Source organism: Marmota flaviventris, chromosome 1 (assembly GCF_047511675.1).
Source record: "Marmota flaviventris isolate mMarFla1 chromosome 1, mMarFla1.hap1, whole genome shotgun sequence".
In the NCBI taxonomy this organism is placed as follows: domain Eukaryota; kingdom Metazoa; phylum Chordata; class Mammalia; order Rodentia; family Sciuridae; genus Marmota; species Marmota flaviventris.
The window spans coordinates 165,410,852-165,426,530 of record NC_092498.1 but is presented as its reverse complement, the minus strand read 5'-3'; the positions used below and the strand labels follow the sequence as shown (position 1 = coordinate 165,426,530).

Below are 15,679 nucleotides of genomic sequence, written 5' to 3'. Positions count from 1 at the left end.
ACTGGCAGGCTCAGCCCAGCCGTCTGGAATTCAGCAGGAATCAGAGGGGGGCCCAGGCGGCACAAGTGTACCTTTTAATTGCAAAGGGGGTTGTGCTATTATAAGAATCCAATGAAAGTCAGGAGTCTTCTTCCCAGGAAAACACACGCATGAGATGATATGATTGTGTGCACACATAGAGTTAAGAGCTGAGGCCCCCAAGGCCATATAAGCCCCACATCACCTTCAGCCCACCTCAGGTCCAGCTAGTGGGCATCACAATGACAAGACATACCAGGCTGATGGTAACTACAACCTGATGGAGAATATCACATAAATAGTGGCTACAGAGCAGGATGACACCATGCATTGCTCAGGCAGTGAGAATAGCAAGACAGGGCAGGGGATAGAATCAGGGATGGGCTGGTTGGCAGGCGGGGAGCTTCCATCTCAGGGAAAGCAGAGGTGTTACAGTCCACTTATCCAGAGGGTTTGGAAGGGACAGAGGGGCAGGACTAAGGATGTTGAGTGTCAACTGGCTCAAACCATCTGGGCCAATACAGGTTGAATAGGACCTCCTTAAAAGCACAGCCCACACTAGGCACAGGCCTGAAGTCTCCCAGTTGGCCCTGGGTTGGGGAGCCCTGGGTTCAGTCAGAGAGAGGGTTCCAGGCACCCTTGAGGGAGTAACAAAAGCTCCTTCATGGCAGGAGCCAGAGAGTCAGCTCCTAAAAGACAAGGGGGCCTCTGTATGACCCTGGGTATTGGGAAATATGTGGACTTCTCCAAGAATAACGACACACATGTGCACACATGGGCACACCCACAAAACCAAACATACAGTTACAAATGGGGAGCCTCCCTTGAAGTTGGATGTATACGCACACATTTATAGCCACAGTCACATGTGACAGCTCAAAAGGTGCACACACACACACACACAGTGCCCCCCTCCAATAGTTTCTCAAATGTCAACATGCATCCAGGCCCACAAAGACCACACCCAGCCATACAGGATCCATGTGAATAAGCCATAACACACACACAGGGACAGGCACACTGGGCAGACACAGAGATGAATACATGAACTTGGAAGGATCCCATAAGCCTGACTAGAATCTGGTACCCAAATGCCACTGTTCCTACTATAGTCCCCCTGGGGCACAATGGCTGGAGATGGGAAGGGCATCTGGGAATCAGGCCAGGCTGGGCCTCCCCACTGAAGGAGGTCCAGAGCAAAGTCCAAAGTGTGTAAGGAAGGAGTGGGTGGGTCATGCACATCCCTATGCAGACCTGCCACCTTGCCTGCAGGGCCTGGGAGGAGTGGGGGGAGGGGGAGTCAGTTGAGGCTGAGGCTGGGAGGTCACAGGTGACAGTCACAGGCTTGGCACATGAGAGCAGGGGAGGGCTGGAACATCTGCAGGTGGGGACAGCCCACATATGACCTCCATGAGCTCTAGGCTTACCATGCAGAAAATGACAGACAGATTAAGTAATTCAACCAAAGCCACAAAGCCAATGGGGCAGACCCAGGTGGAGGGGGAGAGAGGCTCCAGTTCCAGTGCTCAAATGGCCCATCTGGCCTGCAGTGCAGCAAGGGGATGTGTTGGCAGGTGGGAACAGCTCCACTAGGTGGTCCCAACCCCACTCCTTCTTTTTCCCATAGAGTCCCTAGGATTTTCCTGATTATTTACAAGAAACAAATATTTTGTGTTTGGGAGAAGGTAAGGTGGCCACCTAAGCCTTTTGGTGTCTGTCAGTCCCTCTGCAGTAGGTAGAGCCCAGATGATGCCCCCGCCCGACTGCAGGGACCTCGAAAAAGCTGGGAGAGACAAGACCAACCCATGTAGCAGGCCATTCCCAGAGGACAGGAAACAGAGGAGCTGGTGAGCATGGGCATGAGTGGTCTGGACAGGCCTAGTTCAGATCCAGTGCCCTGAGAACATGGCTGAGTCTTGGGCAGGCATGCTGAGCACCAGGCCTGGCACAAGAAACAGTGCCAACACCCAGAAGCCGTCACCACGGTCCTTACCACCACTGTCATCCTCACACCCTGCCCTGTCTCTGCCCATTTTCATCTATCCTCGGTCACTCAGTCATGGGAAGGTCTGGGGTGGGCTGAGGCAGCCTACATCCATGGGCAGAGCACAGGCCTCAGCTTCCCTGTCTTAACAATGGAAACCCCCAAGATTTCTCCAGTCCTGATACTGGAGGACCCCGAGAGCCTCCTCTCACACCCCCAACCTTGGCCCTGAAGCCTATACCACACAGACATCTGATCCGACCTTGGCTTTGGTGACTGGCTGCTCGGCTGCTCTTGTTTACCCAATACAACCATAGACATGATCCAAAGCTTCCGGGGCTGTTTTGAAAACAGTGGCTCAGCCACCACAAGCCTGCCCTCCTGGTGCTTGGGCAGGGACCTTCGAGGGACAGAAGTCCCAGCAAGGACCCTCAAATTCCCCCACCAATGGCTTGCTGAGCCCTCTCCTCCCCAACCTAGGCTTTAGATTCTCAGGTCTCCACCTTTAGCCCAGACCCTTCTGGACCCAGGCTGTGGCCCCACCTGCCTCCCCAACCTCACCATGTGAATGATTCTAAAAGTGCTCAAATCTGCCCACAGCAGCCCACTGGTGTTCCCTTCCAAGTGCTTCTCATCTGTTAGGGGCGCCCACGCTCACACAGCTGTCAGGCCAGACACCTGGGGCCAGTTTGCCTCCTCTGGGGCCTCCCCACCCAGTCCGCAATGGTGTCTGCCTCTGCAGCAAAGATCAAGACCTTCTTTTCTCCGCCTCCTGCCCCATCCTGGCCACCATTGCCATCTCCAGGCTTGGTACCTGCCTGCCCACGGCTCTACCTCCCCTAGTTTGGCCCCTATGGTTCCTCTGCTCCAGCATCCAGACAGGGCTCTTAAGACTTAAGAGTACAGCAGACCTCATCACCCTTGCCTAAGCCCCTGGAGTTTCCTATTGCTCCTTGGGTAAGCTCAGACTCCTTTCCACCAGACCTGTGGCCCTTACCTTCCTGACCCCCTTGGTAGCTGCTCTCCCTTCATTCCAGTGTCCTAGCCACAATGACCCCTTTCAGTTCTCTGATCAGACAAGTTCCTTCCTGCTGAGGAGGCTCTGGGCTTGCTATTCTGTCTTCCTGTCCCCAATGCCCCACAGTGGTTCCTTCCCATCATTCATTTCTCATAAGGATACTCCCCTATCTGCCTATTTCACAGAAATAAGAAGACTTACAGCCATCCAGCACCTGGCTCCAGGGGACACAGCCAGGAAATATTAAACAAGGGACTGTCTGATGCTTGCCGAGGTCCTTTTCCTAAATCTGCAGGATTCCCTTGTCTTGATGGCCCAGCCCTACAATGATCTCCAGCCCTCCAGGCTCCTGAGCCCTGCCTGCCATATCGCCATCATTAACTCTTCAACACGGGAGAGCTCAGCCTCTTGGTCCCAAAGAGTGAAAGCCAAAGCTCATCCTAGTCCTCACTGAGCTGACCTTCTGTTTGTTTCTGGGATAGGCAGGCCACCAGCTGCCATGGGTTAAGGATGGATGCATGCACAAGTGTATGGGGAGATTTGTTGCTCCCTGACCCCTCAGTCTCCTCAGTCCAAGATGACTGCCCCCTACCCCCGTCCAAAGGCTGAGGCCAGGGGTCTGAGGGTAGGTAGGCTGGCAGGAGGGCTCACCACCCACTTCCTCATTCCCAGCCAATTCTCTAAGCCCAAAGTCCTACAGGAGCCCAGAGTGGGAGGGCTGAGAGGAGCCCTGAGGGGGCAGGCAGTTAGCTGCCTGCTTCCCTTCCCCAGCATCCTGCATCTATTTGTCACGAAATCTGTTTTCTTCTCTCTTTGAAAGGGAGTGAGGGGGAGACAGCAGGAGGGGGCTGGGCTGCTGAGTGGGCACAGCTGCTCCACCCTGGCACTCCTTCCTCAGAGGACAGGGAACCTATTGAACCAATGGAGCTCTCCCACCCCTGGTATTGCTGCCGAAGGCAGAACTGAGGGGGAAGGAGGGAGCCAGAGACCTGACTTAGTTGGGCTCCAAAGCCACCTGGCCTTGTGACACTGGGACAGTCCTCGGCCAATCAGACAATTATGGCCCATTATTAGTACCACTTGCTGTTTTCTGAATAGTTACCAGGAAGCAGGCACTGAGTACTTCACATGACTGACAGAAGATGTGCCAAGCATGGTGCTGGCTACTTTGCACACATTATCTTATTTTCCATATAACCTCGCCAGGGTAGATATCATTGCATTTGCCAGAGGGGGAAACTGAGGCACTGAGTAGCAAAGCCACTTGGCCAGGCTCATTTATACAGTTGCTTAGTGCTGCCGAATCTTCAAGAAGCAGCCTGCCATCTCCGTCCCCAAGAGACTGTGCCTGTTGAAGTTGATGCCTCTGATTCTTGGCTTCCAGGCTTGGAGGGAGGGAGAAGCTGGAGTTGTGGGGCTGCAGGGGACTTTATGGTCTCAGCACCTCATCTTTCTCCTAGAGTCTCTAACTAGGCTAAGCAGCCCTGGCAGTAGAAAGCCTGATCAGTCGGCCTAGCCCACAGGCAAGATGCTGCTCCCCTCGGAAAGCAGGACAGGGGCGGGGCAAGCCACAGGCAGAGGGCTGGTCAGTCCCACTCTGAAACCACTTCCTGGGCAGCCCAGAGGAAGTGAGCCTCCGGAAACGCCTCGGACAGACGGTCTTCTCCCCTGGGTCTAGGCCTTGGAAAGTGGACCCTAGGAGAGAGTACCCTGCCTGCCTCCCGGACCCCTGAGCCTAGCAACTCCACTCTCTCCAGACATGGACAATGGGTTAGACAGAGGGGCTGTAGGACCCCCACTGGCCCATGAGCACCTCAGCCTTATGGCCAAACAGCCCACTTCCTCCTCTGTGGCAGCAGCCACAAACGGTACTGCAGCAGCTGACACAGCCCCTCCCCCACGCCCATGTCCCCGGTCTCTAGTACCAAGCCCTGGAGGCCTGAGTTACATGGGCAAGACAGCTGTTGACTGCCCACAGCATGGCCCACCCAACTCTAGCCTCTGGTCACAGCCACACCTGGACTCTCACTGTCACGCCAGACCCAGGCTACATGGCTAGGCTGTTACCCTGCCTAGGGCCTCACTTCCCAACCCAGCATGGGCACAGTGCGGTATGTGTGGGCAGACATCTGAGTGCATGATGACAGAGACGAGTGTGTGTACGCACATATTAGTGTGCCCATGGGGGTGCATGTGCAGGCACTAGGCACCTATAGCACGTGTGCCCAGTGCAGCCTGGCATTCTGTATGAACACGTGCACATCTCTGCTAGCCAGGCAGGTGATGCTTGAGAGTAGAAAGTGGGTGGCTCCAAAACTAACTAATTGAACTCCTTAGGGAAGGAGTTTGAGTGCTGGGAGGGAATGGCTCCCCTGGCCTCAGGGGGCAGAGGCCCTCAAGCCAAAGGTACTTCACATCTTTCCCACCAGATAGGTTTTGGAGTAGGATGAATAAGCAGAAGACCCTCTGCCCCTAGTGGAGTGACAGCCCTGTCCCCAGAGTCAGGCCCAGGGAGTCCAGCCTCCTCAAGTTCACTCAGTCACCCTAAGACCTATAGTGCCTGACAGGCAGTAGGGTGGGAGTAGGGAACCGATCAGGGAGGACTCCTGGAGGAAAAGCCATCCTTCCCATCCCCTGCTCCTATCCCCCCCAGGTTCCAGGTGCCCTCAGCACACACCCACACACCCATTCAGAATCTGGCTTACTGGGGATTTAAACACTCAGTGAGTAACACTTTTCTCCCCCCCTTCCTTTGTTCGTTTGTTCCTTTCTTTCTTTTTTTTACTGGGGAGGAGATGCAGGGGATTGAACTCAGGGGCACTCGACCACTGAGCCACATCCCCAGCCCTATTTTGTATTTTATTTAGAGACAGGGTCTCACTGAGTTGCTTAGCACCTTGCTTTTGCTGAGGCTGGCTTTGAACTCCCGATCCTCCTGCATCATCAGCCTCCCGAGCCACTGGGATTACAGGTGTGTGCCTGGCTGGTTCCTTTCTTTCTTTCTCTTTCTGGGAATTAAACCATGCTAGGCACGTGAGTTACACGGAGCTTTATGCTCCAGCCCAGAAGACTGTTTCAATTGTAATAGGGGCTGACGGAACCAAGGCTGGCCACAAAGGGAGGGATTTCTAGCTTCCTGAGGCGCCTCGGAGACGGCAGCCTTCTTGGGCATTCCTCAGAGACACTGCCCAGCTTGCCTTGAATCTAGAGGCTGGGAATTGGGATTTAGAATCCCTCCTCAGCCCCAGAGAGGCTGGGGAAATAGAGTGGGGGAAATGGGATATGGAAGAATATCCAGCTGTGCTGAGAGACCCCATTCCATTCCCAACCCAGCATCCAACCCACGGAACCCACCGTGAGGCCTAAGTGAACCTCCATTTCCCTGTGTGATGGCGAGGATGATGTGACAGAGATACAAGGAGCCATGGAAAAACTGACACACCCTCCCCCAACCCTTGGCTCACATATCACTTTCTAACTGACAATAAATTGTCATCACTCCTTCCCCCAAACAACTGGTGGGCTCCAGTCCTCCAAGGCCAAAGCCTTCCCTGGGCCACAGCCAGGTTTTAGGCAGTGAGCTCCTCCTAGGCAGAGCAAATGGCTGCTTCTTCTGGGCACCCAACCCAGGCCCCAAACCACCCAATCCCACAGCAAAAAGGGAGGAGTCCAAAGAAGAATGCTACCCCAGCCCAATGTCCTTCTGCCTAAGAGAACGCAGTCCTACCTGGGGCTCCCAACTCCCACTTGTCCTTGGTCTGGGCTCCTGTTGCTGCTGCCACTCACCAACCACCAGGAAAAGTAGGCCCTCCGCCCTCACTTGGGCCAATTCCCAGCAGACCTGCAAGAACAGGAGAAAACAGCTGAGCCGGGAAGCAAACAGGATTCCCCATCAGCATGGCTGACACAGACCCGCTCAGTCTTGCCTGACTCTTACATCTTGGACCTCTCTGGACTTGACTTTCTCTTCTGTGAAATGGGCTGCCAGGCACAAATATTCTTGGGCATTGGCTATGTGTCCACTTCATGTTAGGAGTTGGAACACTGTGTCCCTGCCCTTGGAACATTTTCAGCCTGGTAAGGAGGTCAGCAGACAGCAAAAAGCTGTTTCCAACCCTCCGTCTGCAGGAGGTTGCCCTGCAGGTTTTGGAGTCCTAGGGTGCAACCAGGCACCACCACTTTAGGGCCTGGGGCAATTCCTCTGAGCCTACTTTTTAAATGGAGAAAACATTAATACCACAAGTGCCTCTATGGCTTCAAATTTTATTGTGTTAGCTCCAAAGCTAGATTCATGTTGAAACAAATGAATGATGATTTTTTTTTTTTATTCCTTGTTTGGTATTTTATGGTTTATTTGATTCTCCCATTATTTTGTGCCCATTATACAGCTGAAAACCTGAGGCCCGGAATGGCAGTGACGGCAAGGTGCGCTAGATCTCCTAGCTAAAAGGCATTTCCTCTAAAAGACCAGGTCAGGGCTCCACAAGATTTCCTTCCCCAGGTATAAACTCCTCCCTACCACCCAGTCCCCCATCAGCAAAGGTATCCTCCCTGGGGGCAAAGGTATCCTCAGGCTTTTTCTTTTTGTCATTACTTTAAATTATTTCTAATTTTAATTTAAATTCCAATTAGCTGTGCCAGCTAAATGGTGTCAGGGCCCTGCAATTACAGCTCTGAATCACCCCTCTTCCCCCTCTTCCCCCTCTTCCCCCCATCACTGCTACTGAGACTAGGGGTTGGCCATGAGGAGTTGGAAGGGTTTTATCATTCATTCAGGCTGAACAGGGTTGGGTCTTGGAGTTTCCAAACACATGCTCCCTCCCACAGACAGCTTGATCAAGGGGACAGGAAGGGGCAAGAGACCCACTGTAGGCAGGAAATGGGGTTGGGGACTTGGGAGATTTCGTAAATCCCAGCTTCCAAGATAATGGGAATCACAGAGCTGTGGGGTGATCACCAATAAGACTTAGTGTGTGTGTGTGTTAGCTCACTGTGGGTCAAGGCTGTGCTGAGGATCAGTGACACAGGACCTCTATTCCTCACAACTTTCTCCATGCTGCAGACAAGGAAACTCAACCTCTCTTGCTCTGAATAAGTACAGTGAGTATTTGAGCCCATGTCTGTCTTGGTCCAGAGCCTGAGATCTTGGTCATAACACTACAAACCCCAGAACTCGCCTACAGCTTTCACCATTGCCCCAGGAGCCAAGGTTGGCTTTGTGCATGCACAGCGCACACCCACGACCTCATGTTCTTGCACATGGTCTCACACACGGGGGCTCTCATCTTCCCTCCCAGCACTGTCACTACATACCTTGTCACATTCCCTCCTGCACTGACACCCACACCCAGCTATCTCAGTTCCCTACAATCACAGTCATTCCCAAGCACACACCTGTAGTTTCATACAGTCAGACTGTGAGTCTGTTACCAGTCATAGGCTCCCACCATAGCCCCACACTGCCAGTGTCACCTCCAGCGCAGTCCCAGCACACACAGGAGCTCTCATAACATTCTACAGCCAGATATAACCACCCAAACATACCCCCCCCCCAGCTGCCCTCTGCCGGCCTATCTACCACACCCCAGCCCAGTCCATAGCAGGAAGGAGGAAACCCAAGGGACCAGTCTCCTCCCTCTGGACCAGGTCAGCCTGGTCACAGTAGCTCAGTGGCAGAGGGACAGGAAGAACCAAATGTGAGTGCACACACACATGCACACTTATTTAGACACACTCACACATGAGCCCGGTGGGCTGGCACCCCAACACCAGGGGCTCCCACAATTAATGGATCTAATGTACTCATGGCCAGTTGGTCACCATGATATACCCAAGTGCAAAATAGGACCTTCCAGACACACAGGGACACCCCACCACCACCACATAAGGGCAGTCTGGTGACACAGAACAAACACATCAAGATCTGGTGTGCACAGTTGCAGAGGACACACAGAGAACTTCAGGACAAACAAACACATATACATGTGCAAGGCACACACGTGAAGAAGGACACAGAATCACAGGGGCACGTCCCACAAAACACATAAGGAGACAGACACACAGCATACCCACAAGTCCAGATACAGGCCATGCAGCACACGGTGATAGGGTCCATGCAATAGGGTAGGGGCCAGAGGAAAAAAGATCCTCCCACACTCGCACCCTAGCCAGGTTTAAATGGGGTACTTAATAGGACTCTCCCCGCCCCCACAGAGAGGGAGTTGGGGAAGTGGGAGCAGTTGTGATGGTGCTCACCTCCTCCCTCTCCAGAGCTGGCCAGCAGGGTGCCTCCATCTCCACCCCCCTTCCCTTACCAGCCTGGGCCCCCAGGGAGGTGGCTCCTGCGTTAGGGAAGCTGGGACTTACCGCACCAGGCAGGGCCACCCGGAGAGGGGGCTCAGAGGGGCGGGGTGAGAAGGGGGATGGTGGAGACTAGAGCCACGCCCAGCCCAGAGACAGATGGAGAGACCGAGAAAGACATCAAGACTGAAAGAAGAGATAGAGAGCTGGAGGCGCCGAGCGGGTCCGCCCGGATGGGACCCAGGGGCGGGAGATGAGGCGTGGCGGGCCGTCTGGCTCCGGCTCTAAAGGAGAGGCTGCTGGACAGGCACCGGACGGCGAGCGTGGGCCGGGGGCGCGGCTGCGAGAGGACAGGATCGAGGGGGCGGCGGGGTGAGTGGTGGGGGTGGGGCGATGGAGCACGCGGAGGGCGACTAGCAGACAGACCGGGTCTGGGGAGAGGCGGACCCGGGAACACAGAGGGAGTGAGGACACACGAACGGACAGAGGGCCCCAGAGAGATCAGGGAGGGACGATCGGACCCTCGGAGCGGCCGAGGCACACAGGAAGGTAGAAGGCCAGGGAGCGATCGGACATGAGGGCCCAGGCTCCCACCGTCGAACAGAGGGACAGACGGACGGGGGCACCGAGACACCGCGGGTCTCGGCACTCGGCGGGACTTTGCTGGTAGCAGCTCAGTTTCTCAGTTTCGGAAAAGGGAACCGGAGAAGGGAGGGGGAAGGGAGAAGCGCTGAGCTTTCGAGGTAGGTAGCCCGGATCCCGCGCCCGGCTCTCACTCACCTCCTGGCGCGAGGCCAGGCGCCAGGGGTCGCGGCGGCAGGGGTCTGGTTCCCGGAGCTGCTCCCAGGAGTGCGCGCGGACGGGGATCGGTGCAGGCCTGACCCGGACGGGTCCAGGGGCGGGTGGGGACGGCCCCGGTCTCAGCGCTGCTGCCAGATACCAGGGGTCGCTTTGGGGATCCCAGCGGCCGCCGCCTCCTGCTCAGGCGCCGCTGCACACGGAAGTGCAAGGGGGCGGGGCGGCGCGACCTCACCCAGGTGCCGGCCTCAAGCCCGCCCCCGCTGAGGGCCCGCCCACAAGTGCCGGCCCCTCTAAGGGCCCCGCCCCCGCCAGCTGGGAGCTGAGGGGTCCAGCGGGTTTGTGCCTCTCTAGGTCTGGCTTAAGTCTTCTGACCTCTCTAGCCTCCCCAGCACTCTTCACGCCTCCGCCCTCCAGTAGTCCACAAGCCGGCATCTGGAGGGGACCCCATTTTACAGTGGAGGAGGCTGAGGTTGGTGGGGCCCCTATACACCCTGAAGCCCAGGAGGCGCCCGCGGGGGTTCCCCGGCTCCTCACGCCCACGCTTGGGACTCCCCACTGGCCAGCTGGCCCTCCCAGCCTGGCCTCACTCCTTCTTTTCCTGTTGGCTGGAGCGCGGACGCAACCGGGCTCAGTGCCCGCCGCCAGGCCTGCTGGTCCAGGCCCTGCCCCAAAGACGCAGCTGGAAAGACTCCTGGGCTGGCGGTTCTAGTTGATCTGCGTCTACACTGCTCATCGGGCAGTTCTAAGAGCTGCCTCTACCTCTCCCGTTCTTCTGCTGTCCTGTCCCTACCTTCCAGAGTTTCCATAGCCCTAGGCAGGCACAAGAACTCCCTTTCTAGACGTGAAAATTCGTTGTCAGCTATAACTCATTCATTCATTTTTTTTCACCAAGTGTACTCTGGGCCTAGACCAATTGGGGTCTAGGGAGTCAATCCCCTGCCCTCAAAACTCAGAAAGCCAAGCCATTACCTCATACTAAGTCCAAGAAATGGCATTTTGCAGGAGGCAAATAAAAACGGAGTTCTGTGCTCTGGCCTCCTGGGGGACCACCTTGAGGGGATGAGAATAGTCTAGACTGCTCTTCCTAGCTGAGACCCTGGGGCTTTAGAAGTGGAGGATGACCACTGAGGAGGCCTGAGTTGACTATGGGGCCTGTGGCAGAGACAGGACACAGCTAGAACGTTAGTCTTCTGCAGCAGTGGAAGGGTGGGGAAGGCTGTTTCAATGGGCCGGTGACAGGTTTAAGGGGGCTCCTGGGAATCAGATGAGGCAGTGGGCGGGCTGGCAGGAAGCAGGAGGCTAGGAGAGGCGGGGTAAGAAACAGAACACGTGATTGAGGTTGGAGAAAGTGGGTGGGAAGAAGAGACCAGACCAGGTAGATTGCAGGGCTGCAGGAAGGGGGGTGGGGGTTGACCATGAGACCAGGGATGGAGATGCCTGGCAAAGATGTGTTGAGGATCTGGGCTGGAGAGAGAAAACCACAATGACTCCTCCCACTACAGAGGGAGGGCCCTGTACCCTATACCCTGGAAGGAGGCAGAACTCTGTTTGAAAATTAATTAGTGTCTTAAGTTCACAGCCCTGGTCCCTCACTCTTCACACTTTTGAACATAACATTTCCTGGGTCATTTCCTGTCCATCCCCGTATCTCTGTATTTCTTGGTTATGTCCATTCAAATGCCACTCTTCCCTGATGTCCACTTGCAATCCAGGGCATCATCTTGAACATATTCATTAGCTTTCCTGGGGTTGGGCTGAAGGAAAAGGTGGTGTGCTGCAAGGTGAGTTTTGAGTGACCTTTGCCCACTTGGAATCAGGTTTCCTTTCTGGCTCCTCCTCTGGGTTCACAGTAGCCAACCCAGCCTCTCCCTCAACATCAACAATAGCCCTACCTTGTACTAGGAACCATAGAGGATGTCTAGACATTGGGGAGCTCCAGGTCCAGCCACCAGACCTTTGTTGCCACATGCTACCTTCCACCTTGGAAAAGGAAATGAAGAATGATGGCTATCAGTCATGGGGCTACCCTGTGCTAGCCTGTCCTAGGTGCTGGATGTGTGCAGTCTGCCCAGTCCTCAAGTCTCCCATAGGTGGGGGCCACCCTCCCAGAGGGTGGTGAGCAAACTGAGCCTAAGAGAAAGATGAAGCCACTTGCCCAAGAATATATAGTACACAGAGGCAGAACTCAAAGCAAGGTCTGCCCAGCTTCAAAAGCCATACTTTGCATCAAGGATTCTCAATTTCAGCACTTAAGGACTTTTGGGCCACATTATTCTTTGTTATGGGTGTTGTCCTGTGCACCCTAGGATGTTTAGCAGCATCTCTGGCCTCTATTGCTACTAGACATCAGTAGCAATCCCATATCCCACTCCCCTCTACACATAATTTGTGACATACAAATAAATCTCCAAATGCTGCCAAATGCCTCACAGGGGCAAAACTACCCATTGTTGGAAACATCGGCTTTAGAGTTAACTATAGGAATAACTATAGGAATAAACCAACAGGAAACACTCCCTGGTCTTCAGTATTATATGGGCTCATGAGTTTAGGGACAGTTACAGTTTGGATGTATGAAACAATGCAAAAAGGTTTAGAGGAGAAATGATCGGGTCATGAAAGCCTTAATCCAATTAGTAAATTAATTCCATGATGGAATTAATTAAGTGGAAATTGAAGGCAGATAGGGTGAGGCTGGAGCAAATGGATATTGGGGGCTTGGCTTTAGGGTATATTTATACCTTGTATCTGGCAAGTGGAGTCTCTTTCTCTCTCTCTGCTTTCTGATCATCGTATGAGCTGCTTCCCTCTGCCACACTCTTCCACCATGATGTCCTGCCTCACCTTGAGCCCTGAGGAATGGAGCTGACTATGGACTGAAACCATGAACTCCCAAATAAATTTTCCTCTTCTACAATTGTTCTGGTTGGGTCTTTTAGCCACAGCAGCAAAAAGTTGACTAAAACAGGGACTTAGAACGCACATCAGCCTCAGTCTTTCTCCTCTGGAGAAGCACAAGGAACTCAAAAAGAGGCAGAGGGGCTAAGGCTGTCCTGGTCATGCTCTATCAAGGGCAGAAGAGGGATGAAGGTCGACTTCCTTACAGAGATAGGCCCTGGGTCCTAAGGCCCAGTCATATGTAGGGTCCAGGGAGTGCAGGTCAAGCTTGCCTGGTGCTGCAGCATCCTGAGCTGCTTTTGGAGCCATGCTGGGTGGGCCAAGGCAGAGTCCAGATGAGCTGACCCCTGTGCACACATAACCAACCCAATAAGGTCCTTCTGTGGCCTGGGAGCAAATTTTGGCTGTGTCCCATGCTAACTATAACTCTGGTCAGGTGACCCCACCTTTCCCAGCCTGAGTCCTCACCTATGGAATTGGCTGGATAAGGGTTAATGAGATGATATGTACAGAGCCTCAGCCAGGGTAGACACCTGGTAAGGGTTTGCTTCACACTGGCTAGGGTTATAGGCATGGTCCTTATGCCAGATCACAGGCTGTCAGCCTTGAAAGAGCCCTTGATGGCCTCTCATGACATGAAATGTAAATCCCCAAGTAGGGCTGGGCTCATAGCAGCCATCCAGAAGTGACATTTTCCTCCTCCAGGTTCACAGCCAAGGAAACAGCTAAGAGTAGAACTGGGAAGCATCCACCCAGGCTCTATGGGCCCCCTGGAGGGTTTGTCCGGAGAAGATGAAGTTGACCCCTGCCACCCTTGTCCCATCTAAAGGTTGCAAATACTTTGGGCCCCCAGACTCCTCCACAGGAAGTCAAGGACTAAACCACACAACCTGGAAAAGACCTGGACCACTTTCTGTCCCAGAGGCCCACCCAGCTGAAGTCAGAACAGGGTCCCCCATTTGATGTCTGCCAAGAGTTAGTCCTTGTTTTGGACTAAGGGTCCCTGTTTCTGTCCCTTCTTGTCCCTGAAGTTTTGGCTGCTAGAATCCATCTCTATCACATCCAGAGCACTGGCCTGGCCAAGGGAGAATGGGTTCCTGTTTCTGGGGCAGGAGGTGTAGGTCAGCAGGGACAGTCCTCCTGTTGGGGGTAGGAAGGACACTTGGGGCGTGCTCATGCCCCAGGCCACCAAGACTGTCATAGACAGGGATTTCAGTCCGGAAGCAGGTGAGGGGAAAGCAAGGGCAGGCTCAGAAGGCAGTAGCCTTATGGGTATTACTACATGGCAGGGAAGTGCCAGGTCAGGAAGCTGAAGGGACCAGGTTACAGCTTGTTTCTGCCAAGGACCTATGTCTTTACTGTGCCTGCACTTCCTCATCTGTGGAATGGAGATGGTAATAGTAATGACCTCGGGTCATTGAGTGGACCAACCAGATCAAGCTTCTGAGACACAGGGAGTGAGCTCAATCCCTGTTGGTGTTAACTGCCAAACAAAGTTAGCAAGGCTGCAGGTTCCCTCAACAAGTTTGTGTTTGCATAACTTGAGAAATACCTAGTGGGGGGGGGGGGTCAAAGGAAGGTGCTTCCTGGGGAAAGCAGGTCGCAGGGCTATTCTGCCATTCTCGTGAGTGTGCAGCCAGCCCTAGACTGACTCAGCCCTGCTCTATCATAGCACAGCTCTGGCCAGCCTGAGACTCTCTTGGAGGCTCCACTGTTCCTGTCCCCCAAAGGGGCGTGGGAGTGGGAGGAGGGGCATTTGCGCTAGGGATCGTCACCAAGGACATCTAGAGAAGCAAGAGAGTCCCCAGTCGTGCTCTATCAGGTCTCACAAGGCGGGGGCATGCTCAGTCACCCACGCAGCGGGAAGGCGGGGAGAGCTGGGGTCTCACACAGGTCCCCTTGCAGTGCTTCCTTCAGGGGACTCTGTCTCTCCCCGCAGACGTTGGTTTACTGAAGGCAGCTTGGCTCGTGGGAACCGCGAGAGCAAGGCTGAGCTGAAAGGTGGACCTCGAAATGGGGAGGGTGGGGACCTCCGCAGGCACACCAGGGTCCCCTAACAGCCGCGCCCCACAAACACGCTCCAGGAGGCACGACTCCAGCGCACTGCCACCGACTGCCCCGAGGCCCTGCCCCGCCCCGCCCCAGAGAAATCTTTCCCGGCCAGGGGCGGAGACACCGCCCAGCCACGTGACGCAGGCCCGGCTATAAAAGACCAGGCTCTATTCCCGGGTCCAGCAGCCACCTGGCGGCTCTTGAGGCGCCGGCACCTGGGCGGGGCGCCACTTTCTTTTGTCAGCCACTGGCTCCTTCCTGGAAAGTCAGAAATACCTAAGTATACCCATTTTGTGGATGGTGCAACCGAGGTCCTGGGTATGAGGGTCATCCAGGGCACTGCAATCAGCCTCTTAACTGGAAAATAGATCTTAAGGACCAGGTGCTGGGTGGGGAATGAGAGGTTGAGAGGGAGAAGCATAGAAACCTAGAAAAGTAAATACAGGTTGGGGGCTGGGGTTGTAGCTCAGTGGTAGGGCGCTTGCCTAGCATATGTGAGGCCCCACGTTCGATTCTCAGCACTACATATAAATAAGTAAAATAAAGGTCCATCCACAACTTTAAAAAGACACAGATTGGCAGTTCTGATGTAAAAAATAATACATTTC

General features: G+C 54.5%; 1 protein-coding gene across 3 annotated transcripts in view; it reads right to left on the bottom strand.

The window, feature by feature from the left end:
- The window catches only part of Prkcd (protein kinase C delta), a 30,860-nt gene extending 20,539 nt beyond the window's left edge, over window positions 1-10,321 (bottom strand). For 2 of the 3 annotated variants that reach the window (XM_027947785.2, XM_027947786.2), the window contains exons 1-2: window positions 10,101-10,321; window positions 6,748-6,861 (exon numbers count right to left, since the gene is read on the bottom strand). The gene's annotated coding sequence lies outside the window, so the exon portion shown is untranslated. The remainder of the gene's footprint in view (window positions 1-6,747; window positions 6,862-10,100) is intronic. The other variant, XM_027947787.2, reaches the window with a different exon arrangement.
- Between the last annotated feature and the right edge of the window lie 5,358 nt (window positions 10,322-15,679).